Genomic DNA, 27,998 nt, shown 5'->3' on the forward strand with positions numbered 1-27,998 from the left:
ACGGTTACAGGGGAAACTTCACGGGTTTTGGGTGCAGTCAGTCCAAATAGGGGGGGTGAATCGTAGACCTGGGGCTGGGCTTGGGGCTCTGGCTCATACTTTATTATTATTGAAGTTTGAGATACGCGAAATATTCCCTGGGGAGCTTTACTTATTTAGTGGGGGTCACGGAGGTCCTGTGGCTTACGAGACACAATTTGTTTTATGTCCAGCCTACAGTTCTCAGGGCTCCTGCAGACAGAGCTCCTTCCCACATGAAGGACAGCAAAGGAAGGAAATTATTACAAACAACTTTCGCTGACTTCACTCCTGTTCCCAGGCAAGAAGCTGGCAGTGGTCACAGGCCTCTCTCTCTCTCTCCCTGCTAACCCCCTCCCCTCCCCCCAACCCCCCTTCTCTCTCAGACTTAATGGTTTCCACATGGACATCTGGCATCTCAGGCCAAGCCTCCAGTATTGTCTGAAATCTCCAAATTTAGAAGAAATATGAAAATTGTCAAACGTCCCTTCCTTAGTGGGTAAAACCAACGCTCTTCTGAACTATCACAGGTCAAGGCAGGGGGGGAGGAGGTCACATGACCACACACCAACCAATGGCGGCCCTTGGAGGGTTTGACAGATGTGACTTCCAGCTGCCTGGCCTCTTCTTTCAGCTCATATAAGGTAAAAGAAAACGGTTTTCCAGCTTATGAGCTGTACTGAGCAGAGCATCAGGACAGAGACCCCCCCCTCACGTGCTGTTTAAAACAGCTAGAGGGGCTGCACGGGGTCCCAGTGGCAGTTTATATTCTGGAGAGAAGAGCCGAACCCCTCCCCCAGGCCAAAAGTGCCTGGTTCAAAAGAGGTCTGAGCATCGACTTCTGGACAATCAGCAGGAGAGGTAGGTGCAAGCTGGACCAGGGGCTCTGCGAGTCAGGGGCTCCCTGGCTGCAATTAGCGACCAATCCTCCAGTAATGGAGCCCTGTGCCTGTGCCGGGCAATCCGGGCTGCTGGCAGGTCCCAGTTCTCCCCCTCACCAGCTGCAACTGTGCGAGGAATTCCTGCCACGAACCTTGCAGGGTCTGGGAAAGAAACAGAAAAGTGTAGAGGAGCAGCTTAGGAATAAAGCCCTGCTCCACCGCTGCCTGAGTCTCCGTCCTCCTGCTCTCAGCACTGAGGGGTGTTCAGTGGGTGAGCAAACGAGATCGCGGCATTGCCTGAGCGCTGAGGCCCGCTGCCGTACATTGAGACAGTTGCTGGCTGCAAGCTCAGAGTGGACCCGTTGGGGGGCTAAATTCTCACAGGGAGGGCTCTCTCCATTCTGCCAAGAATCTCTCGGGGAATTAGTGCAGCAAATCTCATTCCCAAACTGCTAACTTTCAGGATTGCCCTGCCGACCTGAGCCTGCTACTGGGATTTCATTATCTGCACTAAGTAAGGCTACAATGAAATCAGAAAAGTAGCTGCAGCTTTGCAGAGCAGGCGGTACAGCAGGTACGTTCCCTGCTGAGCAGGCGGTACAGTGGGTACGTTCCCTGCTGAGCAGGCGGTACAGCGGGTACGTTCCCTGAGCAGAGGGTACAGCAGGTACGTTCCCCGCTGAGCAGGCGGTACAGCAGGTACGTTCCCCGCTGAGCAGGCGGTACAGCAGGTACGTTCCCTGAGCAGAGGGTACAGCAGGTACGTTCCCCGAGCAGAGGGTACAGCGGGTACGTTCCCTGCTGAGCAGGCGGTACAGCGGGTACGTTCCCCGAGCAGAGGGTACAGCAGGTACGTTCCCCGAGCAGAGGGTACAGCGGGTACGTTCCCTGCTGAGCAGGCGGTACAGCGGGTACGTTCCCCGAGCAGAGGGTACAGCAGGTACGTTCCCCGAGCAGAGGGTACAGCGGGTACGTTCCCTGCTGAGCAGGCGGTACAGCGGGTACGTTCCCTGCTGAGCAGGCGGTACAGCGGGTACGTTCCCCGAGCAGAGGGTACAGCGGGTACGTTCCCTGCTGAGCAGGTGGTACAGCGGGTACGTTCCCCGAGCAGAGGGTACAGCAGGTACGTTCCCCGAGCAGAGGGTACAGCAGGTACGTTCCCTGCTGAGCAGGCGGTACAGCGGGTACGTTCCCCGAGCAGAGGGTACAGCGGGTACGTTCCCCGAGCAGAGGGTACAGCGGGTACGTTCCCTGCTGAGCAGGCGGTACAGCAGGTACGTTCCCCGAGCAGAGGGTACAGCGGGTACGTTCCCCGAGCTGACGGTACAGCAGGTACGTTCCCTGCTGAGCAGGCGGTACAGCGGGTACGTTCCCTGCTGAGCAGGCGGTACAGCGGGTACGTTCCCTGCTGAGCAGAGGGTACAGCGGGTACGTTCCCTGAGCAGAGGGTACAGCGGGTACGTTCCCTGCTGAGCAGGCGGTACAGCGGGTACGTTCCCCGAGCAGAGGGTACAGCGGGTACGTTTCCTGCTGAGCAGGCAGTACAGCAGGTACGTTCCCCGAGCAGAGGATACAGCGGGTACGTTCCCCGAGCAGAGGATACAGCGGGTGCGTTCCCCGAGCAGGCGGTACAGCGGGTACGTTCCCCGAGCAGGCGGTACAGCGGGTACGTTCCCCGAGCAGAGGGTACAGCAGGTACGTTCCCCGAGCAGAGGATACAGCGGGTGCGTTCCCCGAGCAGGCGGTACAGCGGGTACGTTCCCCGAGCAGGCGGTACAGCGGGTACGTTCCCCGAGCAGGCGGTACAGCGGGTACGTTCCCGAGCTGGCGGTCCAGCGGGTACGTTCCCTGAGCAGAGGGTACAGCGGGTACGTTCCCTGCTGAGCAGGCGGTACAGCGGGTACATTCCCCGAGCAGAGGGTACAGCGGGTACGTTCCCTGCTGAGCAGGCGGTACAGCAGGTACGTTCCCTGCTGAGCAGGCGGTACAGCAGGTACGTTCCCTGCTGAGCAGGCGGTACAGCGGGTACGTTCCCTGCTGAGCAGGCGGTACAGCAGGTACGTTCCCTGCTGAGCAGGCGGTACAGCAGGTACGTTCCCCGAGCAGGCGGTACAGCGGGTACATTCCCCGAGCAGAGGGTACAGCGGGTACATTCCCCGAGCAGGCGGTACAGCGGGTACGTTCCCCGAGCAGGCGGTACAGCGGGTGCGTTCCCCGAGCAGGCGGTACAGCGGGTACGTTCCCTGAGCAGGCAGTAAGGCAGGTAAGTTCCCTGAGCAGGCGGTACAGCAAGCAGGCGGTACAGCGGGTACGTTCCCCGAGCAGGCGGTACAGCGGGTACGTTCCCCGAGCAGAGGGTACCAGCAGGTACGTTCCCCGAGCAGACGGTACAGCGGGTACGTTCCCCGAGCAGACGGTACAGCGGGTACGTTCCCCGAGCAGAGGGTACCAGCAGGTACGTTCCCCGAGCAGAGGGTACAGCGGGTACGTTCCCCGAGCAGAGGGTACAGCGGGTAAGTTCCCCGAGCAGGCGGTACAGCGGGTACGTTCCCCGAGCAGAGGGTACAGCGGATACATTCCCGAGCAGGCGGTACAGCAGGGACATTGCCCAGTGGGCGGAGGTTAATGTAAGGTTTGCATGCAGTCCTTTCCGAGATGGCGGGCTTTCCCCCCCCCCCCCGGTGTCCTGGTTTCTTTCAACGTGATCTGTTAACCCCCCCCCCCACCCCCATCCAATGAGAAACACTCAGGAAATGGCTGGAGGTTTGGTTTTTGATCACTGATGGGAAATTTTCAGATTTATTTACTTCAGTTTGTGTCACGCTTCATTCAAAAAAATATTTTTTGGCAAAGCAAGTTCCAGAATTGTACTTATTCTCCCAACCAAACATAGCAAATCAGGGTCTCTGAGAATAGATTTGTGCTCCTGCAGAAGGATGGAGGTTTCATGCTGGGGCAGAGCCTCCGTTCCTCCACGGACACTGTGTGCGTAACCTTGAGAAGGCCACTTTATATTTACTGAGAAATGATTTCATTGCGCCTTCTCAATCAATACATTTCATCCAATGTAATCAACATATGACAAAATTATAACCATAATAACATCATAAATCACCCCCCCCAAAATAAAACATCCAAAAACAGTAAAAACAAACTAGGAGAGCCCAAATGTTAGTCCAGGCATCCCCAAAATCTCAGGAATTACTAAAGCTAAGTTAGTTCAGTTCTTGTCTCATTTGCACAATGTAAGTGCCAGAATGGCAAACATCCTTTATCTCTCCAGCTTCAGTCCTAATCCCCTGCTCTGCCACTGACTCTCCCGTCTTTTTCTTTCTGGGTGCTTCGGTTTTCCCCCTGTAATTTGAAAACCATCAAACTGGTAGTAGCCAGGGGTCCAGAGCTGACCGCATGTGAGTTCTGGGATTTCCTTAAATGTAAAGATCGGTGGTAACTACAGAAAGCAAAATCTGAGAACCAAGAAGCAAAGGGGATCCCTTCCCTGCTCTCCCTCTGGGAAATGTAAGGCAAACCAAAGATGCTTTTAAATATTCTGCTTTGTTTTTCCTTATCACAGCCAGATGAGGGATAAAGGTGTCAGAAAGAGCAGCCGAGTTTTGCCTCAGCTCTCCTCTGACTTTTGGGGTTTGTTCCTTGCTTGTCTAACCCCGACTCTCCTCTCGGTTACAGAAAGGTCTGGGTTCATTTACCAGTTGCCCTTTGAGTTCATCCTGCTTTAGCATTTTACTCTGACAGAACTCTTTGCATTTTACCAGGGGACTCGGGTTCACTGGCAGGAAAGCCTTAGTGACTCGGGCCTCGATTCTCCGAAGCCGTGAGGGCTTGCACTGCCTCTAGTTTTCTATGTGCTCCTTCCCTCACTTCATGATTGTGCCGTCAGAACTTGGTCCGCAGTGCAGGAGTCCAGCCAGATTCACCGATGACTATGGAGCCTATTGCAGCCATACCTGTCCAGGAGTGACCTAGTGACCCTGGTCCCTGCTCTGTTTACCCCTTAGGGTGTGCATGGGAAAAGTTGTGTTCCTTGCATTTTGGGTTTCTTCTTTGTTTATTTTTCATTGCATGGGTAAATTCCTTTCATTTCGTTACTTACACATGTAAAATGCATCCTCACATGCGTGGGTCTCTTCTACACAGAGAAAAATATGATGCGCATAACATGACAAAACACGTTGAATGCACATCCCTAGCGACAGGGATACTTGGAGGAGCTGAGGCATGCAAGCAGATTACACCGAGTTCATGGCTTTTAAATGCCTCCACCATATCTGACCTGCATCCTGGTACCAGGCCTGCCGCTCTGAGCTGTTATTCGTTTAGCACAGCCCTCTTCATTGGTAGCTCAAGGTGAGTTCTGTCCAGGTACAGGAGGTATTTTTCCTGTCTGTACTCCCGTTCTGTGTCTCTGGGGAAAATGCTTAGTGAACAAGGCCCTGCGTTTCCATGCATCATTCTTAGGCAATTTTTTACTTCGCTTTTCATAAGAACTTATAAGCATTGGCTTTTCACTGACTTGTCCTGATCCCAGTCACAGATCACACAATTCTCTCAACAAACCTACACGCACCAGATCGCAGGTGGAACTGTGTGTGTGGTTTTGCTGGGACGTAGGCCCGCAGGTCCGCTAAGAGCATTGCTGTAACTTTGGTGCTTATTTGCCTCATGCGCGATGTTACCAGATAAGCATTGGTGCAGGGGTGCATTTACCGTGAGCTTTGAAAAGTCCCTGCAGAAATGTCTCCTCTCTGTGCAGGTAAAAGTGTGTGCCTTGCAGGATAACCGAGTGTGTGAATTTACTCCCTGTCACCCGGGTAAGTGGCCTCTTTCAATAGGCTGAAGGTTTTCTCCTGCTCTCTGTAAGTGGAGCTGTCGAGGTCTCTGGATAAAATGCTGTGGTTGCTGGGCTCTTTCACAGCTTCCACTCCCTCAAAAACAAAATGAGAAGCTCAAAGCCATAGGTGACCCTGCCTGAACGCACACGTGCAGCGTCTCCCTGACCTCTGGCTGTATAAGGGGGTTACTGGCTTGGTGTGGGGCAGCCAGCACCCATCCAAGCTTCCCCGAGCTCTCTTCCAAGTTCCAGCACTGTCTAGACGCTCAGCGGCTCTCCCCCTTCCCAAGACAGATTCTTTTCCTCTCAGCCCGTCTGCAAATGATTAAGGAATTTGTTTGTAATCTCAGCTTCTAAACTGTTTGGAGGGAAGGCCAACCTTTTCCTTCCTCAGTTCTGTCTTGCAGCGATTCTGGGCTGGAGAGGCAGAACTGTCCATGTGATCTGATTATTCCTTGCTCTGGCCACTTAGATCTTACTGGTCAGGCCAGGCAGGTGTGCACCGATACGGTGTGGCAAGTGTCTCAATATTGTGTGCACATCGGATAAGATCGTGGATGTCAAGGTGCGTGTGTGTGTGCGCGCGCACTGAACCACGTGCACCGGGGTGTGTGTGTGTGTGTGTGCGCGCGCACTGAACCACGTGCACCGGGGTGTGTGTGTGTGTGTGCGCGTGCGCGCACTGAACCACGTGCACCGGGGTGTGTGTGTGTGTGTGTGTGTGCGCGCGCGCGCACTGAACCACGTGCACCGGGGTGTGTGTGTGTGTGTGTGTGTGTGCGCGCGCACTGAACCACGTGCACCGGGGTGTGTGTGTGTGTGTGTGTGCGCGCTGAACCACGTGCACTGGTGTGTGTGCGCGTGTGTGTGCACGCATCTGTGTGTGTGTGTGTGTGTGCGCTGAGCCACGTGCACTGGTGTGGGTGTGCGCGCGCACTGAACCACGTGCACCAGTGTGTGTGTGTGTGTGTGCGCGCGCGCGCTGAACCACGTGTGTGTGTGCGCGCTGAACCACGTGCACCAGTGTGGGTGTGTGTGTGCGCGCGCGCTGAACCACGTGCACCAGTGTGTGTGTGTGTGTGCGCGCGCGCGCTGAACCACGTGTGTGTGTGCGCGCTGAACCACGTGCACTGGTGTGTGTGTGCGTGCGCTGAACCACGTGCACCGGGGTGTGTGTGTGTGTGTGTGTGTGTGCTGAACCACGTGCACTGGTGTGTGTGCGCGTGTGTGTGCACGCATCTGTGTGTGTGTGTGCGCTGAGCCACGTGCACCGGGGTGTGTGTGTGTGTGCGCGCTGAACCACGTGCACTGGTGTGTGTGCACGCATCTGTGTGTGTGTGTGCGCTGAGCCACGTGCACTGGTGTGGGTGTGCGCGCGCACTGAACCACGTGCACGCGTGTGTGTGCACGCATCTCTGTGTGTGTGCGCTGAGCCACGTGCACCAGTGTGGGTGTGTGTGCGCGCGCGCTGAACCACGTGCACCAGTGTGTGTGTGTGTGTGCGCGCGCGCTGAACCACGTGCACTGGTGTGTGTGTGCGTGCGCTGAACCACGTGCACCGGGGTGTGTGTGTGTGTGTGTGTGTGTGCTGAACCACGTGCACTGGTGTGTGTGCGCGTGTGTGTGTGTGCTGAACCACGTGCACTGGTGTGTGTGCGCGTGTGTGTGCACGCATCTGTGTGTGTGTGTGCGCTGAGCCACGTGCACCGGTGTGTGTGTGTGTGTGTGTGCGCCCTGAGCCACGTGCACCGGTGTGTGTGTGTGTGTGTGCACTGAACCACGTGCACCGGTGTGTGTGTGTGCGCACTGAACCACGTGCACCGGTGTGTGTGTGTGCGCGCTGAACCACGTGCACCGGTGTGTGTGTGTGTTCGCGCTGAACCACGTGCACCGGTGTGTGTGTGTGTGTGTGCGCGCTGAACCACGTGCACCGGTGTGTGTGTGTGTGTGCGCGCTGAACCACGTGCACCGGTGTGTGTGTGTGTGTGTGCGCGCGCTGAACCACGTGCACCAGTGTGTGTGTGTGCGCGCGCTGAACCACGTGCACCGGTGTGTGTGTGTGTGTGCGCGCGCTGAACCACGTGCACCGGTGTGTGTGTGTGCGCGCGCTGAACCACGTGCACCGGTGTGTGTGTGTGCGCGCGCTGAACCACGTGCACCGGTGTGTGTGTGCGCGCTGAACCACGTGCACCGGTGTGTGTGTGTGTGTGCGCGCTGAACCACGTGCACTGGTGTGTGTGTGTGTGTGTGTGTGTGCTGAACCACGTGCACCGGTGTGTGTGTGTGTGTGTGTGTGCACTGAACCACGTGCACCGGTGTGTGTGTGTGCGCGCTGAACCACGTGCACTGGTGTGTGTGTGTGTGTGTGCGTGCGCTGAACCACGTGCACTGGTGTGTGTGTGTGTGTGTGTGTGCGTGCGCTGAACCACGTGCACTGGTGTGTGTGTGTGTGTGTGTGCGTGCGCTGAACCACGTGCACTGGTGTGTGTGTGTGTGCGCGCTGAACCACGTGCACTGGTGTGTGTGTGTGCGTGCGCTGAACCACGTGCACTGGTGTGTGTGTGTGTGTGTGTGCGCTGAACCACGTGCACTGGTGTGTGTGTGTGTGTGTGTGTGTGTGTGTACGTGCGCTGAACCACGTGCACCGGTGTAGCTCTGTTGTGTGTTTCCTTGCCCTGTGCATATTTCCAGTTGATCATTAAGGATGTCCTAGAGATTACTGCCAGTGTGCAAACATTGTTAATGGGACGGCTTCTAAGTGTGAGCAAGGACAAATGTAAACACTTCTAGTACACTATTGAGAAGAAATAACAAAAGAATGAGAGAGAAAAATAAGGGAGAAGAGACAGAAACAGAGTAACAAAAACCCCAAACAGGTGCAGTCAGGACAAAAGAAAGCGACTTTCTGGGACAGCCCCTGCCTCTGCAGTCTGCACGTAGGAGTGGATCGGAAACCCCCTCCCCCCGCATGTCTGGGAAACTTGGACTGGAGAATGTTATTAGGGGAAACACACGCATGGCTTTTAGAGTAACAAGTTTGAGACAGGGGCAGAAGAGACTGGACATTGAAGTCCTTTCATTATAAAGCGCATTGGGATCCTGTTTCGAGGAAAGGCACCACAGAAGTGCAAATTCTTATTATCCTGGGCTGCAAGAATTCAAGCCCAGCTCTCCTTCCCTCCCCCACCCCACAAATCCCTCTGTGAATTCAGGTTACTTAACCTCCCAATGCTCACATTTAGACTGCAAGGGGCAGGGCCAGTGTGACCATGTGGATAACCTTGTACAGTGCTGGGTACACTAACAGCACTGTACAAATACTGAATTAGGATTGTTATTATATAAGACAGAAGAGGAGGCTTTTAGCTGCATTAATAATGGCTTGAAAGAGTTTTGGTGGCCACCAGTTAGGCTCAGAGAGTGCGCGCACATCCCCTAAAAGTTACACTGCAGTATTGACGACAATTTAACACTTTCTTATTATGACAATTTCTGCATAAGCTGTCAGAGTAATACTTAAAGGGCAGAGTTTGCAAACTTCCTGCTTAGATGCAACACCTATGGCCATTTTGTCCTTGCACCTTGCATTAATTCCCCTTTGAAAATGGCTTTGCACCTGGGAAATAAGCTCGCCTGCATGGAACATCCCCCTCCCCCGCCAAATACAGCAAAACGTCCGCACGTTAAACTGCTCAGAGCAGGGGACAGCCAAGTCACCACTGAAGCTTGTCCTCAGCATGGTTAAAAAAACGAAAAAATATACATTACAGTAAGAATAACAGTAAAATAAATCACAATGTATCAATTTAAACTGTATTTAGCAGAAGTCCCATAGGGAAAAAACCTACAGTGTAACAGGCATGCGACTTACTAGAGGTGTTCAGGGCTGGTTTCTAAAGATGGGCCTGAGGGGGACCCCATCAGGTTTCTCCCACCACCTCCAGTGCACCTAAAGCATCCCAAAGAGCTCTTAAACACTGCCAAAGATGAGAACTATACTGAGCTCCCGCGAATCCGAGGTCAGCACGGTGAGGAGAGGGAGCTAGGATTCAGGGCTACTCGAGGGTCTCTCTAGGGAGCGCGTGACTGGCTGAATCAGATAAAGGAAGGGATTAAATTCTAGAGAAATATTTGTCCGCAGGCTGAATGATGAGGCTCACGATCGCATATTTCTGAGCAGCTTGGATAGAGCTTCCGAAACAGAAATTGGACTTATTCCATTGTGCTAAATTAGAAACGGGTGTCACAGATCAGCAGTCAACGTGCAGACTCTGAGAAAGGTGGATAGATATTTAAATACCATGGGGTAGATTTTCAAAGACCTAGGAACCATGTGGATAAAAATTGGGAGTTACGTGGGTAGAATGGTTGAAACACCTAAGTGGATTTTCAGCCAGCTAAGCCTGTACATAGCTTCATAACACGTGGACTTTTAGCCCCAGTAAAAAGACAAATATTCCTAAGAACGTAACATGTTTCGGGGAGAACCACGTGTACATTAAGATTTCACTTTCAAAAGAGTTTGCAGTTTTGGATGGTGTAAGTGTGCACGTAGTAACGTAGTAATACTGTCAGAAAAGGACCAAATGGTCCATCCAGTCTGCCCAGCAAGCTTCGTATGGTAGCATCTGCTGCACTGTGCAGGTTACCCTCAAGCCTTACAATAACCCATAAAAATGTCAGCTAGCAACATTTTCACTGGATGATGAGCCGCCTTGAAAATTCAGACAGAGCTGCTTGACGTGCATTGCTTATGGACTTTGCCATAGAAGCAGTCCTGTGCTTTGTCCCTTACGTCTGCGTATCAGTAGCCCAGATTGTAAAAGTCAGGACTCATGTTGGTTGTCATCTGAATCCAACTCCCCTTCACCCACCGTCGAAGCGGAGAGCAATGTTGCAGTTGTATCAAAAGCATCAAGGCTTATTGGCTAAGGGTGGTAATCCCCAAGCCTTCTGTCACGGGTAATAACTGCAGCTCTGTGCAGGTTGTCCCCATGCTTATCAGTTCCCCAGATCGTACATGTTGGGGCCCCTGGTGGTTGCTGTCTGAATTCAATTACTCATTTCCCCCTCTGCCGTCTAAGCGGAGAGCAATGTTGCAGTTGCATTAAAAGCTTCAAAACTTATTGGTTATGGGTAATAATCCCCAAGCCTTCTGTCAAGGGTAGTAACTGCCACACCAGCAAGTTACCCCATGCAAGCGTTCTTCAATTCTTTCACTGTTTTCATCTTCACCACCTCCTCCAGAAGGGCATTCCAGGCAGCCACCACCCTCTCCGTAAAGAAATATTTCCTGACGTTGGTTCTAAGTGTTCCCCCCTGAAGTGTCATTTCATGGCCCCTAGTTCTACTAATTTCTTTCCAATGGAAAAGGCTGGAATTCCATGCATTGTGAAACCCTTTCAGTGTCTGAAGGTCTGTATCATATCTCCCCTGCACCTCCTCTCCTCCTTCAGCCTCTCCTCATAGGTCTTCCAATACTAACCTCACACCACATTGTTTGCCTTCTTTGGACCGCTGCCTTACTTTGCAACGTAGTTTTGGATTTTGTAAAAGTATCCATGTACTTTACACTATAGTGTTGATGGGGTAAGTGGTGTAAGTGTGCACATATTTTACACTATAGTTTACAATGTTGTAAGAGTGTGCACATACTTTGCACTGTAGTTTACGATGGTGTAAGAGTGTGCACATTCTTTGCACTGTAGTTTTGGATGGTGTAAGAGTGTGCACGTACTTTGCACTGTAGTTTATGATGGTGTAAGAGTGTGCACGTATTTTGCACTGTAGTTTACGATGGTGTACATGCTTTGCACTGTAGTTTTGGATGGTGTAAGATGGTGCACGTACTTTGCACTGTAGTTTATGATGGTGTAAGAGTGTGCACATGCTTTGCACTGTAGTTTTGAATGGTGTAAGAAGGTGCATGTACTTTGCACTGTAGTGTTGAATGGTGTAAGAGTGTGCACATACTTTGCACTGTAGTTTTGAATGGTGTAAGAAGGTGCACGTACTTTGCACTGTAGTGTTGAATGGTGTAAGAGGGTGCACGTACTTTGCACTGTAGTTTTCGTTGGTGTAAGAGTGTGCACGTACTTTGCACTGTAGTTTTGGATGGTGTAAGATGGTGCACGTACTTTGCACTATAGTTTTGGATGATGTAAGAGTGTGCACATACTTTGCACTGTAGTTTATGATGGTGTAAGAGTGTGCACATGCTTTGCACTGTAGTTTTGAATGGTGTAAGAAGGTGCATGTACTTTGCACTGTAGTGTTGAATGGTGTAAGAGGGTGCACGTACTTTGCACTGTAGTTTTTGTTGGTGTAAGAGTGTGCACGTACTTTGCACTGTAGTTTTGGATGGTGTAAGAGGGTGCACGTACTTTGCACCGTAATTTTGGATGGTGTAAGAATGTGCACATACTTTGCACTGTAGTTTTGGATGGTGTAAGAGGGTGCACGTACTTTCCACAATCATTTTCGAGGGTGTAGGGGTGTGTGTGCACTTTTAGCCACATAAGCTGATACTCAAACACAAAGTATGTGGATACCTTGTGTTTGAATGTTTGCTGGATTTGTGTGAGCTAAAATGTGTATGTGTAGAGTTCCAGTTAGGTTTCCTGTGCTTATATCACAACTTATATCTACATGGTAGGAATTAGTCATGTAATAAAATGTTATTGTTATGGCTGGATTGTACCAAGAATGGGACTTGTGAAGTGACCTGTGAGAGTGGTATACACTGATAGGGCACCAGTGCTCACAAGTCCTAGACAAACGCCAGTCTATGAAAGGTGTGTTTCAGACTGACAATGCACACTCGCCTACCACAAGCATGACAAAGTCATGGGATAGGAATGTCCATCTGGAAAGTCACAGGCTCAAAATACCCCCAACAGGCAGACCAACGGACTTCAAACTAGTCGCAGAGCCTGGGGAAACCTTGGCAGCAGGAAAGTTGTACTGACCTTCCAGATGTGGCCAGCTGTAACCACCGAAGGGAAGGGAGCGGGCCATAAAATAGAAGAACTCTTCTGAGAGGGCTTGTGCATTTCTACCTTATGCCAGTGTCAAAATGGCCAAAAGGTTTCTGTTCATTTTTGTGGTATCTTTGATTTTGTGGGGGAGTTTTAAACATATCTGATAGAGATAGGAATCATCGAGTAATGAGTTTTCCTATGAGCAACTAAACTGGCAGAAGTCACTTCCTTCTTCATGGTATCAGCATTGAGATGGGGATTGGGGGAAGGAGAAGGAGAGGAAAAGAAAGCAAAATGAGATGGGAGGGGAAAGAGAAGACAGGAGAGGGGACGTGAAGAAAAGCGAGACAGGTGGGCAGGGATGATCTGTTTTATTCTGCTTCTTCAGTTTGACTTACCCGAATCCAAGAAAGATGCTCCACAAGTGAGCATCTTCCAACTCTCCAGCCGCCATGCTCATAATGTCCAGAAGCAGGAGGGCTCGGGCTGAACTGCTACAGCTAGCAGGATCGGACTGGAAAGCTCAAGAAGCAGCCCTTAAGGAAGAGAAACCCAAACGCCTCTCCTGCTGTGAGACTGTGCCTAGTGCTAGGGGAGAGACGAGAGCGCAGAACCTGCTGGGTCCTGGCCCTAACACTGTACATCCCACAGCCTGGGACTTCACTAGTCGTATTATTGGTTTCTAATTTTCTTCCTTTCTTCTTTCCCCTCCTGTGTTTCTGTATGTTACTTTGTAAACTTCTCATGCCCAGAAAGTTACTGTATCTATTTCTTGATAAACTGCAACATTGTAAAAAGACATGAATGCAGAGTGCAGGAAAACATCGCTGTATTAATGCATACATAAACATGAATACTAATCTGGATTCTGTTAAATGTCCTGGGTGTAGGTTTAAGCTGACAAAACAGCCCTTAGCAAGGTATTCGCTTGCTCAGAGTGGCGATGACACCTCAGTGACATCACACGGCGTATGGTGGGGCCATTAATGATGTTTATTTAAAAAATAAATAGGCCACAATTAGCCCAAGTCCTAATAAGGTGACATAATGAACACCAATAATTAAAATCACAGAAACATTTAAGTAAACTAACATAGTACTACTCGTCTCCAGAGCATCAGACAGCGACCACAAATGTAGAATGTGAGCAGCCTCAGCTGTTACAGGTGCTAGCCCTTCATACATTACTCTAATATACTAAAGGTCTGCCTAAATTAAAAAGCCTTTAAATGCTTTCTGAAGTTTTGCGGCAAGCCTCTGTCCGCAGTGCGTCAGGAAGCTGGATCCATAGATTTGGACAAAAAGTCTGATATTAGAGCACAGTTCTGTGTCTCCGGTGCTTAAATGTAAAACAAAATGCAGGAGGAGCGGTAGTCAGAGCTCAACTTGCAGATACTGAGAGACTGCGTAACTTGGGGATAGAAACAGCCATCTGATGGAACTTCTTGTATAGGACAGAAAGTGGCAGTGATCAGGGAATTCATGAACAAGTTTTATCTCTGGTAGAATCGGTGAGATCTATAGAGGGAGGGAAGTTTAGTTCATTTATTCTATCACCTTTCCAAACAAGTCAAGATGGAAGGTGCACGCAGGATCAGAAAGGATACCTGTCTGGGGACACCTTGAAACAGAGAAATGACGGCAGAAAAGGATGAAACGGTCCATCCAGTCTGCTCAGAAAGCTTATGATAGTATCTGCCCCTTCATGCAGGTTATCCCCATGATTATTTGTTTCCCAGACCGTAAAAGTCGGGCTCTCGTTGCTTGCTGTCTGAATCCAATTCCCCTTTTCCCACTGCCGTTAAAGCAGAGAGCAATGATGGAGCTGCATTAAGCCTTGATACTGTTATTGGTTAAGGGTAGCAACTGCCACACCAGCAAGTTACCCCCAGTTACCCCCATGCACTCTGTTCTTCATCTCCATCCTCGAGCCTTTATCCCATGACCCTTTGATTTCCTTCACTGAGTCCAGATGAGGCCGGGCCCCTTTAAGAGGGGTGCGTTATGTCAACCGAAGGCAGAAGAGGGGGATCCATTGATGACAGAGCATCTTTGTAGAGGACCCCTTCCTACCCTGATGCCACAGCTTCTGAGGGGACATCCAATGACCTCATCCGGAGACGTAAATCCAAACCTGGGTGTATGTCACTCATGCCTGGAGTGATGGGAAATAAAAAATGCTTTGTAGGAGAATAAGGAGTGAAGGAAGGAAGAGATCCAGCCTAGAGTACATGGGAGTGGCAGGACTTCCATCAACTATGGTTAACAGAGTAATTTGGGAACATCCTAGAAGAATAAATCACTCATTAGAATGATGATCAAAAAGGGAAGAAGATAACCTAGCAAAAATGTAGTTGTGGTGGGCAGCTTAAGCTATCCTCCCCATCCTGCTGTCTTCATTCAGAGCTGCCACCCGCCTCAAGATCTCCCAAAAGGCGAGTGCAGAGCTGCAGGGGCCCGGAAGGATAGTGCTGCTTAGGACACTTGCAATGCTGTCGTCACTCAAGGCTGCTTTGGGAGATTGTGAGGACAGCGGCACAGTACAGGGCTAGTAGGAAGCCTTCGCCTCTGAAAGAAGAGACTGTCCTGGGGTGATCCACATGAACCTTCTCCCCACCGGCCCAGCACAAGAGCCTCCACCACTTTCTCAAAGCCTCAAACCGTTGGTTTCATGTTGCCTTCACTTCCTGTAGATAAACCTCCTGCGCCAGGGGAATTGCTGTCAGTTCTACTCATGAGTTATGGGGCTGGGAGAACTGGTGCTCCTCACTCTCACCCCTTCCCATCCTGGAAACCCAACGAGCCCCAGGGACTGCACTGCAAGCCAGCAGGAATCTCACAAGTAAACAGAGCAGTGCGAGATGCCCCAGATCACACGCTCCTGGGTTAGAGGATGACAGCGAGCTTGCAGAGGGCTATGGGAGAGAGCTGACGGGATGCAAGGCTTTGACATAAAACCAAGGCAAGCTTTCGGCTTTTTCCACAGCGTTTTCAAAAAGAGAAAGCTTCAGCCCTGCCAATGTTAGAGTCTGAAACGGAAAAGCTGACGAGGGTTTATAGGCTGCAGTGGGAGCTCCACTATTGATCTGAAATCTTTTCCACTTTTATTCACCGTTAATGTCACACAAGCACTTTCCTCCTGTGTCAGGAGCATTCTTGCTTAATACGAGTTGAAAGTAGAGTGTTTACGTTTTATGCCAAAGGAACATCAGATGGAGAAGGATGTGGCGAGTAACTCAGAAGAGGATGTGCTGGCCTGCATGCAGATAGGGCAGAGACATTCAGTCCTGCTTTAATTTGACCTGTTTTGGATTCATGGATAGAATTTTATTGCATGATCTTCCCTAATGAGTGAGGTAATAGAGTCTATGTTTATTGTTTAGCATTAGGTTTATTGATCATGAATTTAGTTATTTATTGAATGCACATGAGTTGCATTTTATGTCTTTGAATTTATGTTGGATTGTATTTATGATTTTTTTTATTAACTTTGTAGCCACTTAGAGTGACCCTTATGGCTTACCAAGGTGGGGTAGAAATGGAAGGATAAGATAGGAAGCAGCGGCAGGACGGCCTCCTTACAAAGATCTGCAAGTCACTGGCTATCTGAGGAATGCCAGGACCACCTGCCCAACTTGGTGCAGAAGAAACCCGTGACGGACAGATCCCAGGGAGAGCCAAACCACCCTTCTTGGTATAGGAACAACTGTGGTATGGCTGACTAGCATTCAAGCCCCACAAGACAGCCGAGAAAGTTCTTCATGCTGTCTGTCTGTCTGTCTCTCAGATAAAATAAAGCAAGGAAAACTGGTTGTCAGTTTAGAAGCTCATGTTTGCCGCTCTTCCCTGGAGAAGGCAGAAAGTGAGAAGGCGGCTGATTCCAGCTCCCACCTCCAAGACACAGACATCTCATGGAAGGAAAGCAGAGCCTTAAAAGGCAGTGTTTCAGGCTGCACAGCTGGCACCTTGCCAGACACTCAGTTTACTCCGGAAAATAGTTACACAGGGAAAAGAAAGCAAGAGAGTGCGACAGACGGACAGATGGAGGGCTTCTGAGCAAGAACCCCAAGCCCGGCTGAGGTCCAGACATTGCAGCACGACAGAGCCCAGGATCTGGGAAGGCGGGGCCTGCAAAGCTGTAAGTGGCACTTCCAGGCCTTACTCTAATACTAACCACACTGCACTCTGAGCTAAGAGCGGGACTTCAAAGACCAGCATGCATCAGGATGCGCCTGAGCATACATACTGCAACCACTGCAGGAGGGATATTTTAAAAGGGAAACGAATGGCAAACAATCTGCCACTGAAATGCATTGGAGCAGAAAGGCTTTTTCTGAAGCTTAAAGCTTTCGTAGCACAGTGAGGATAGTTACTGCTGGATTTCATACTCCTTGCTGGTTGTGCTACAGGGCTGCCCAGAGCCCCTATCAGACGTGTGCACTCTGATTGGTTCTCTGTTTTTGTCTCACTGGGATGGGTTTGCAGTCTCCCTGCCGGGACTCAAATGCCTCTCAGGTGCCCCCCCCCCCCCCCCGGTGAGGGATAATACCCCTTCCCCCACAGCAGACTGGAACTGGTTGAGACCACTCCCCAGTGCTGCAGCCACTCGCTGCCCCGCCAGTCACCTCCAGAGCTGGTACTAATGCACTGCTCTCGTGCTCAGTACGGTCTCTGTGATTCCAAAATTATTCAGATGGAGCAGGCTAGTGTTCGGCCCTTAGTATCTGACTGGAGCACTAGCTATTTACTGATCAGGAGGAGTGGGGTTTTGTCACCATTAGCACTGCAGTAAATATATCCTTTTAGCATTTGTGGCTGGTTTGTCCTGAGCAGCAGTTTGGTTTTTATTTGCTCTGTTAAAAAGGATAATTAATACATTAAATTCTCAGAGTATGCGCAGAGAGGGGAAGAGTGTGTGTGTGGGTTATGAGTGGTACGGGGGTCCGGAACCCTCGCTGAACGACCTCCTGCAGTCGATCTCCTGCCAGCGCCATTTTCCGTACGGAAAACAATTCGACGCAGGAGGTCGTTTCGGACCCCCGCTGGACCCCCAGGAACTTTTGGCCAGCTTGGGGGGGCCTCCTGACCCCCACAAGACTTGCCAAAAGTCCAGCGGGGGTCCGGAACGACCTCCTGCGTCGAATCGTTTTGGTCTATGGCCGCCGCCATTTTGCGGCGGCCATTTTGCAAAATGGCGCCGGCTGAAGACTACACGATTTAGTGTGCCGGTTTCCTGCTCTCCCCCTTCCCCCGATTTAGCTACGGACCGCCGCTACGGAGGTAATTTAAGGCTACGGAGGTAATTTAAGCTATGGACCACCCCTATGGACCCCCAGTTAATTTAAGGCATTTGGTGGGGGATTTAATTTAAAGGGTCGGGGTGGGTTTTAGGGGGTTTTAGTGTGCCGTGTTTTAGTGTGCCGCTGGACCCCCAGGTAATTTAAGGCATTTGGGGGGGGGTTCGGGAGGGTGGGGGATTTAATTTAAAGGGTCGGGGGTGGGTTTTAGGGGGTTTTAGTGTGCCGGCTCACGATTTTAACGATTTTCACGATACTTTACACACCCAAACGGCAACAATACGATTCCCTCCCCCTCCCAGCCGAAATCGATCGTTAAGACGATCGAGGACACGATTCACATCTCTAAAAAATAGCGCGTCGAAAATGCGTGGCCAAATGGGGGCTAATGGCGTGCTCGGCCGAGCTCAACCTACTGTATTGGCCTGAGTGCGATCCTGATTTACTCCACACCAACTCCAGCACGATCAGGAGTAAGAGTAGCAAATATTTCTTCCTGGGAAGGATGCTGGATCCCTGGCATGGCCTCCCTGGGAAGGGGTGGAGACCCCAGCAGTAAGGGAACAGAAGTTGGGAGGATAAGCCTCAGTTCTTCTGCTCGTTACCCACTGAGGCGGCTATGAACCTGATTTTCTTGGAGGATTTGGAGCTACGCGATCACAGATGCACGAGGTAAATCCAGAAGTGGAAGGCGGGCTGGGCTTCTGTTAGACAGACCCAAACCTGGAGGAAGCCAAAGCTTGCGTGAATCACTTCCTCTCCTCATGGAAAGCAAAGGCCTAATTAATGCCCTAAACCTGCCTTTGTTCCTGGCGTTATAATTTATCCACAAAGAAAAGCCACAAGCTCCCCTTCAGCCGCCAGGTTCAGGATTTGAGTTCTTTTTAACGCTCCGTCCCAGAAATCTGGCTTTAACCATAAAAGGCAGGAGATTTCTGCAGCCCAAATCACGAAAAAGCAAAAGGTAGTTTTAGTTACGAGGCTGGTGGCTCAAATCAGAGTTAAAGGCACAATTCCAGCTGCAGATAGAAGCCCATGGACATCTAATGAAGATGCACAGGGGTTTTAATAAGAAATTGAGATGGTGAGCGCAATAAGCAAAGCCGTGGACTTTTTAAGAATGTGCCACCTCGACAGGCCGATGCAATAAAGACGCCCGGGTATCGAGCACCCATTTTTCTAATGCGCACACAGCCACCTCTCCTGCGTGCTGCGTTAAAAAGGATGCGCTAGGGAGAAATTATGCGTCCCTTGCGCTCAGTGTATCAGGTGAGCAGGAGGCGTGGTTGTGCGCACGAACGTCTGACAGGAGGAAATATTTCAGGAACTAAGGGACAGCTCAGCAACCCTTCCACCCCCCTCAACAACATCTCTGCCTTTTCTGCAGGCACAGGAAAAGCAGCCCAGCCCAGCCCAAATCCAGGTGGAGTCTGGGAAAGTGTAAAACCGCTCCCGAGACAGCGGGAAGCGTGCGGGCAGGGCTGCTGCACTTGTGAAGCGAGCCCCCACATCTAGGCCAGAGCCAGGGCAGCCACCGGCACCCAGGAACTGCCCGAGGCTGCTTCTGCCATGAGCCCTTGACTCCCGGAATGACTTCAGGCCAGCACTGGGGCTGAAGTTAAGTTTGCCACGTCAAAGAGTGTGCATTGAGCGCCAGGGGAACAACTAATAGCCTCATCTACATGGAATTTACACGTGATGCGTGCTATCGACTGCAGGTTTTGGATGTGCTAATCCCCTTATTGCATTGGGTGCTAGACTAGCACATCCAGCCGCTTGTTAACCTGGACACTAGGCCGGGCGTACTCTCGATGTGGGTGAAATTCCGTGCAGTCCTCCGCTTGATCTTACCAAGGTATTCCCACACGCAGCTTTCAGCTGGAGAGGAGTTTCAATATTATTCACCTTGTTTCGGGCAGCAAAGGTACCCACAAAGCTCTACACTTACGCTCCTCACAGGGAAAACTACCTGCTTGTTGTTCATATATGTGTGTGTTTGCAGACCTGTGGGTGTGGGGTGTGTGCTTGTACATCTGTGGATGTGGATATGGATGCGTGTGTGTGTTTTTGTTTATCTGTGGACGTGGATGCGTGTATGTATTTGTACACCTGTGTGGACGTGGATGCATGTATGTATTTGTATACCTGTGTGGACATGGATGCGTGTATGTATTTGTACACCTGTGGACGTGGATGCGTGTATGTATTTGTATACCTGTGTGGACGTGGATGCGTGTATGTATTTGTATACCTGTGTGGACGTGGATGCATGTATGTATTTGTATACCTGTGTGGACGTGGATGCGTGTATGTATTTGTACACCTGTGGACGTGGATGCGTGTATGTATTTGTATACCTGTGTGGACGTGGATGCGTGTATGTATTTGTATACCTGTGTGGACGTGGATGCATGTATGTATTTGTATACCTGTGTGGACGTGGATGCGTGTATGTATTTGTACACCTGTGGACGTGGATGCGTGTATGTATTTGTATACCTGTGTGGACGTGGATGCATGTATGTTTGCGTGTGTGTTTGAATGCTTGTGGGCATGGATGTGTCTGTATGTAGACATCTAGGTTTGGAAATTAGTGACTGATCCTACCACTGAATTCCATTGAATAGAGCAGTTAACATATTGTAGAAAAATCTTTAATATTGAAGTACCATCTATCCACAACACTGTTCGTATCATCAGTTCAAGGGACTCTTGTAGGAATTGTAAAGAAGAATATTATGAAGTGATGGGAAGTTAGATGAGTTTTGTCAGTGTTGCTATTTGAAATGTTTACTCATCAATAAGAGGGGTTCATTGTGTGATAAGGGTTTTAATTGAGATAAGAACATATGAACATAAGAAATAGCCCTGCTGGGTCAGACCGAGGGTCCATCAAGCCCAGCATCCTGTTTCCAACAGAGGCCAATCCAGGCCACAAGAACGAGAATGAGATGATATTGTTAGTTCATGGATATGCTTTTGTGTGAAAATTAATTTGGGGGTTTTTAATATGAAATACAAAAATACCTTTATAACAACAGGTATATTTGAAAGTTTCTTTGTTCTATTTAACAATTTTTTTGGCTGTATAAATAATGATGTATGCATATATGCATGCTTAAGATATTGTGGGTGAATACATTGTGGAGTCCTTCGTGGCTCTATCTGCATTCATGACTATGTCCATGCTCTCACATGTTTCATTCAGAAATAATTGTTTGTAATTCTGCTTGTTGCAGGACTGCCCTTGGAGGTGATGCCGGAGTGAGGCGCTGCTCCTGAGATAAGGGGCATGGACTGGCCACATGATGGGAGCCAGCAAGATTAGAATGAAGAGAGACAGACAAGTGCCAGCGGCAGAGAGGGCAGAGGCCGATCGGCTGGACAGAGCAGGAAGGACAGGCCTAAAATCAAGGCCCCCCTTGGCCTCTTCCATGCGGGCTTCTAGGTAACACAAAAAGATTAGATCTGCCCCATCTTTCAGAAACTCAGAGTCGGGGGATAGTGCCAGCGGCTACCATCTTCCCAAGAGGTGGCGGCAGGTGCCATTCTAAGCTCCCAGAGAAACCTATTGGGATCCTGCCGTACACACAACACTAACAAAATAGGAATTTTGCTTTTAAGAGACAGATGCTGTGTCCTCTCTCTCACACACCCGTGCATACACCCACCCTGAGGAACATTTCTAGCTCAAAGTGGGAGGCCCATGTAATAAAGTGCACTTGGCAGAGCGCAGGTTCGCTCACGTTTTTTCTGCACAAACTTTATTCCTTGACGCAGCTGGGAGTTTTGTACCCAAAAAAAGTGCATACAACACTGTGCATGTAAGTGAGTGCCCATGGACATCCCACGCTACTGCTGGCATTACCTATTACTCTCCCCCCGTATAGAGAGGGACGCCGGCATTCTCTATTACTCTCCCTCCGTATAGAGAGGGACGCCGGCATTACCTATTACTCTCCCCCCGTATAGAGAGGGACGCCGGCATTCTCTATTACTCTCCCTCCGTATAGAGAGGGACGCCGGCATTACCTATTACTCTCCCCCCGTATAGAGAGGGACGCCGGCATTCCCTATTACTCTCCCCCCGTATAGAGAGGGACGCCGGCATTCTCTATTACTCTCCCCCCGTATAGAGAGGGACGCCGGCATTCCCTATTACTCTCCCTCCGTATAGAGAGGGACGCCGGCATTCCCTATTACTCTCCCCCCGTATAGAGAGGGACGCCGGCATTCCCTATTACTCTCCCTCCGTATAGAGAGGGACGCCGGCATTCCCTATTACTCTCCCCCCGTATAGAGAGGGACGCCGGCATTCCCTATTACTCTCCCCCCGTATAGAGAGGGACGCCGGCATTCCCTATTACTCTCCCTCCGTATAGAGAGGGACGCCGGCATTCCCTATTACTCTCCCCCCGTATAGAGAGGGACGCCGGCATTCCCTATTACTCTCCCCCCGTATAGAGAGGGACGCCGGCATTCCCTATTACTCTCCCCCCGTATAGAGAGGGACGCCGGCATTCCCTATTACTCTCCCCCCGTATAGAGAGGGACGCCGGCATTACCTATTACTCTCCCTCCGTATAGAGAGGGACGCCGGCATTACCTATTACTCTCCCTCCGTATAGAGAGGGACGCCGGCATTACCTATTACTCTCCCTCCGTATAGAGAGGGATGCCGGCATTACCTATTACTCTCCCCCCGTATAGAGAGGGATGCCGGCATTCCCTATTACTCTCCCTCCGTATAGAGAGGGACGCCGGCATTACCTATTACTCTCCCTCCGTATAGAGAGGGACGCCGGCATTCCCTATTACTCTCCCCCCGTATAGAGAGGGATGCCGGCATTACCTATTACTCTGCCTCCGTATAGAGAGGGACGCCGGCATTACCTATTACTCTCCCCCCGTATAGAGAGGGACGCCGGCATTACCTATTACTCTCCCCCCGTATAGAGAGGGACGCCGGCATTACCTATTACTCTTCCCCCCGTATAGAGAGGGACGCCGGCATTACCTATTACTCTTCCCCCGTATAGAGAGGGACGCCGGCATTACCTATTACTCTCCCCCCGTATAGAGAGGGACGCCGGCATTACCTATTACTCTCCCCCCGTATAGAGAGGGATGCCGGCATTCCCTATTACTCTCCCCCCGTATAGAGAGGGACGCCGGCATTCCCTATTACTCTCCCTCCGTATAGAGAGGGACGCCGGCATTACCTATTACTCTCCCTCCGTATAGAGAGGGACGCCGGCATTCCCTATTACTCTCCCCCCGTATAGAGAGGGACGCCGGCATTCCCTATTACTCTCCCTCCGTATAGAGAGGGACGCCGGCATTACCTATTACTCTCCCTCAGTATAGAGAGGGGATGCAGGCATTACCTATTACTCTCCCTCCGTATAGAGAGGGGATGCCGGCATTACCTATTACTCTCCCTCCGTATATAGAGAGGGGATGCAGGCATTACCTATTACTCTCCCTCCGTATAGAGAGGGGATGCCGGCATTACCTATTACTCTCCCTCCATATAGAGAGGGACGCCGGCATTCCCTATTACTCTCCCTCCGTATAGAGAGGGACGCCGGCATTCCCTATTACTCTCCCTCCATATAGAGAGGGACGCCGGCATTCCCTATTACTCTCCCTCAGTATAGAGAGGGATGCTGGCTTACCTTGGGTTTGCATAGTGCTGGAAATGTGGCTCCTGGTCCATGGGCAGATGTTTGAGTTCTGGAGCCAGGACCTGCACTGAACATTTTTTACATACATTTTGGGGTTTATGCCTTTTTGGGTTTTTTTTTAACTCCCAATGCATTAGCTTACGGCATTGGGAGTTAAAATTGTTTTAGTGACTGCATTAGAAAACTGTGTTCTGAATTTCAGGGCATTTTTAATGCAAAGCACAGAACATCGCCCCACCCTCAATCTGCTGGAGTTTTTTATGACCTACATCTGTTCCATATCCCCAAATCCTTTCCCCTCTCCTCCCCATAAACTGTGCATTTCCATCTCACATGCTGACATGTATTCAAGGTATGCAGGGCCTGACGGTCTGAAGTGGAATGCTGCATAGATCGGTCGCCCAGAATCTGGACACAAGTGAGCTGAGTTCTGAGATCTCAGCGCAGTAGCCCAGGCTCAAACACACTCTGCATTACCAAGCTAGCCGTGATCAGAGCCAACATTGTTACTCAAACCAGAGGTGATCGTGACATTACTGCTCCAGCCAACAGTGATCATAGCTAACATTTACTGCTGAAACCAGTGGTGATGCTAGCATTACTGCCCGAGCCGGCAGTGGGCATAGTCAGCATCTCTTCGCCTGTGAGTGGCAGTAGATGGACTGCTCTGCAGAAAGAAGTTTCTGTGTCTCCCAGCCCTAGGTGCAGTGCTGCATCTCTGGTCAGTTGTGAGTCTGAGATGAAGCACTGTAGCTCGGGAAGGGAGGAACTATGCATCGAAGATGAACACGCAGACGCCTGCAGGAGGACCCACAGCCAACAGGAATAGCTACAGCCAACTGGAGGACGCACAGCTTGGACTGATGGGAGAACTCATAATCAGAATACCCAGCTATCAGTGCATCGGTGTTAAGAGCAGTAGGGTTAGTTGCTTTAGGGTCATTTTCACTAGCACATACATAAGTAGGTGTGGCTGTAGTTATCACGGTTCTGCATAGGCCACTTGTAAATAAACTGAAGTCCTTGATATGGGCCCTAGAGTAAATGACTGGATTACAAACTGCCTGAGTGGGAGGTGACAGAGGGTAGTGTTAAATGGAGTTGGGGGTGCTATTAGCAGTGACGCACAGGGATCAGTCCTTGCATCCGTTCTTTTCAAATCTTTTGTGAGTGACATTACAAAGGATTGTTGGGAAGGATTTGTCTTTTTGGCAATGATTCCAAAATCTATAACAGGATGGACAGGCAGAAAGGTGAGGAAACATGAGGAGGGCTCTAGCAAAGCTGAAGGAATGGTCTACGATTTAATGCTAAAAAATGCAGCGTTGTACATTTAGGCTGCAAAACCCTAAGGGAGAGGTACAGTATAGGGGAGGAAGTCCTTCTAAGTATGAAAGAAGGGAAGACGCTGGTGGTGGATGCAAGAAGGCATGGAATGAACATGGGATCGCTGAGGGAGGAGTAGGGCTTGGAAACCAGAATTAGGTGATCTCTTTCTACCATCACGTTTCTAAGAACCAGTCTTGAGGCAGTGATTGTACAGTAGGAGAGATGGGATTTGATGGTAGGAAGTGTTACACAAATGCATGGTGGTTATAGGGTCCCTGTGGTCCTTTCTTGTATCCAGAGGCTACCTCAAGTGGGATCCCAGCTGAGAGTGACCCAGGCAAGTTAAGAGAACTGGATAGTGGAGAGCAGGCAATGTGAGATATCGAGGTTTGCTCTTACTGCTTCCTCCATGAGCGTCGCCTTTGACTATACTCCTCATGGTCATGTTGTTAATCATTAAGCTCTTTGCACTCTTGTATACACTATTTTACTCCGTTGCATGGTAATGTATTCCACTGTGTTACGCTATATTGCTGATGTACAGTAGAAAACAGCGATTAGAAGATTCCCGGCTGGGCACAGTAGAAACCTGGATCCTAAATCTCTACTCCAGCCAGCGGTTTGAATTTTATGGACGTTTGTGCAACGCTTGTTTGTCTCCGTAGTCTGTGAGTGTGAGAGAACATTCACCATCAGCACAGCCTTTGCAACATCTGCAGGAGAACATTTCCCTCGCTGGGGACAAGCAACGGAGACATCTGGCAGCCTCTGACCTTGGCCTCAGGGTCCAGTTTTCCCAGGAATCCCTTGGGTGCTGTGCTGGGGATTCCTGGAAATACTGTTCTTGGGGTGAAGGCATATCAGCTGGAGAGGGCTGCAGCCTGGAGCGTGGGCTGGGAGGTGGATGTTATTTTTGTGCTGGGGGTGATGATATGGTGGGAGGAATTAAGCAGTACTAGGGAACAGGAAACGCACTGGAGATTGAATGCAAACAACTGGGACAGAAAACTGTTGGAGCAATTCTGAAGGGTATTTTAACCCTATACAAACTGTGGAGACATTTAGAAAACTTCTCACAGGGAAAGAACAAATCTGGCCCCTGATTGGCTGGGAGCTCCTGCAAGTGATTTTGCATTTCTTCAGGCTCTTCTCCCATAATGCAGCAGTATCTAAAGTCATGGGTTCAAATGCTGCCTGTACTACCTCTGCTCAGGCTTACGTGCTAAGCTCACTGAGGCAGGAACCTAGTCATCTTCTGATTTACCTTGACTAGTGCTGTGATATGTGATCATGGGTAATTCAGTATTAAGCCTGCAATGGATAAGCTGTATTACTGATCGAATGACGTGTGCTGCCTTTACCCCTTATTACTTCAGACAAGAGAGGTTCCAACAGAGCAGATGGCGTAATAATCCTGTTAGTTTAACATCAGTGGTGGGCACGGTGACGCAATATGGCAGTACCTTGAGAGCTGTGGGTTACAGGATTCACATTGATGACGTGAGAAGAGTAATAGATTGGGGGGTGCAGTAGATGTGGCCCCTCAGGATTTCAGTAAAGCCTTTGAACTGTTCCTTGCAAGCTATAGCCAGGCTGGGAGCGGGCAGAAACATTATAAAGTAGGTGAGAGGTTGATAGAGCAGCGGAGAGTGGCGGTCAGTGGGGTCTGCTCTGGTAAAGAAGAAGTGACCAGCAGGCTGCCACAGGGCAAAGGTAGGTCTGGTCATCCTCAATGGGGAAGATTTAGAAGAGAAAGTGACCCTGGCTGCAGCTATGAAAGTCTGCAAGAGAGTAGAGATGCCAGAGGAGGCAGATGAGAGGAAAGAAGATTTTAAAAATCTGGAAAAATGGGTAATGATAAAATAAAAATATGCAAAATCAGGCAGAAATCCAAGGGTCAAATACCAACAGTCACCAAATCATGGGACAAAGCATAAAGAGGGAAGGTGTCACTAGGAGAAGCTCAGGCTGTAGGGCCAGCTGGCACCATGAGCATCTCCACAGTGCAGGTGCAAATTCAGCACCTCAAAATGACTGCTGGCTCCACCCTCTCCTTTGCCACACGGTTAATGCCAATGCAGTAAAAGAGCAGGGGTACTTCTACCTGCACAGAGGGGACAATTTTAGGAAGGTAATGCTTAGTTAACCAGATAAAATCATTTGAAAATGATCCTCAGAGGGAGGGAGAAGACCACAGCGAGGTTGAGTGAGACCTGTGACAATAGAACCGGCAGCTGGAAATGGGCAGACAGAGTGAATGACGCAGTCCTTATTCTGCGACCGTGGCTGGGATTCTGTGTGGAACAAATTCCTTGCAGGGCACTGGGGGTAAGGGAAAAGAACTGCAAAGCGCCCCTGTTGTGGAGTTTTTGCCCGGGCTGTCTCCTCCCGCTGCTTTGGGCTTCCTCTGCGTCTGTGCATTTCTTAGACTTCCTTGAGACATGGATGGGGATTGGCATTGTATGCGTTGTGTTATTCTCTGTTTTATGACGCATTGTTTTTGTTTTGATCGCACCTGCTGGAACAGCGAGTAATAAATAGATGTGGTGATTTCTCTAGTTTTTAATCTCTCTCTAAGCATTCAGAAAGGTGAATCCATGAGCAGTGGGTTATGCACCTCTAGCAGCAGATGGAGACAGAGCAAAGCTGACGTCACAGTATATATACCCCTACAGTGACAGCCCGCCCGTATTCTCTGTCTCCAGCAGATGGTGGACATGCATCTCCCGACTGGGAATTGCTTGTCTAAAAAAAGAAATGAAAGAGAAGAATTGATCATGCCCCACTTCTCCTGAGGGTGATACCTTGTGGTCCTTCCCTCAATTGAGTTCTCCTGAGGTGATATCTGGTGATCCCTCACTCAGTTGAATGCTTTGGTCCGATATCTGGTTTCCGGCGATTTGCAAGGCTTGCCATAATTGGGCATCACAGCCAGGGGTTCCCTCTAATCTTTGTCA

The 27,998-nt window shown here is 50.1% G+C and overlaps 1 long non-coding RNA gene across 1 annotated transcript; it reads left to right on the plus strand.

Annotated features, from left to right (window-relative positions):
* Positions 1 to 709: 709 nt before the first annotated feature.
* Positions 710 to 27,599, plus strand: LOC115079749. Its single transcript, XR_003853362.1, has 3 exons — positions 710 to 879; positions 5,055 to 5,264; positions 21,265 to 27,599. It is a non-coding gene; the product is annotated as an uncharacterized LOC115079749 (long non-coding RNA).
* The last annotated feature ends 399 nt before the right edge of the window (positions 27,600 to 27,998 follow it).

Source organism: Rhinatrema bivittatum, chromosome 18 (genome assembly GCF_901001135.1).
Source record: "Rhinatrema bivittatum chromosome 18, aRhiBiv1.1, whole genome shotgun sequence".
Taxonomy (NCBI): Eukaryota; Metazoa; Chordata; class Amphibia; order Gymnophiona; family Rhinatrematidae; genus Rhinatrema; species Rhinatrema bivittatum.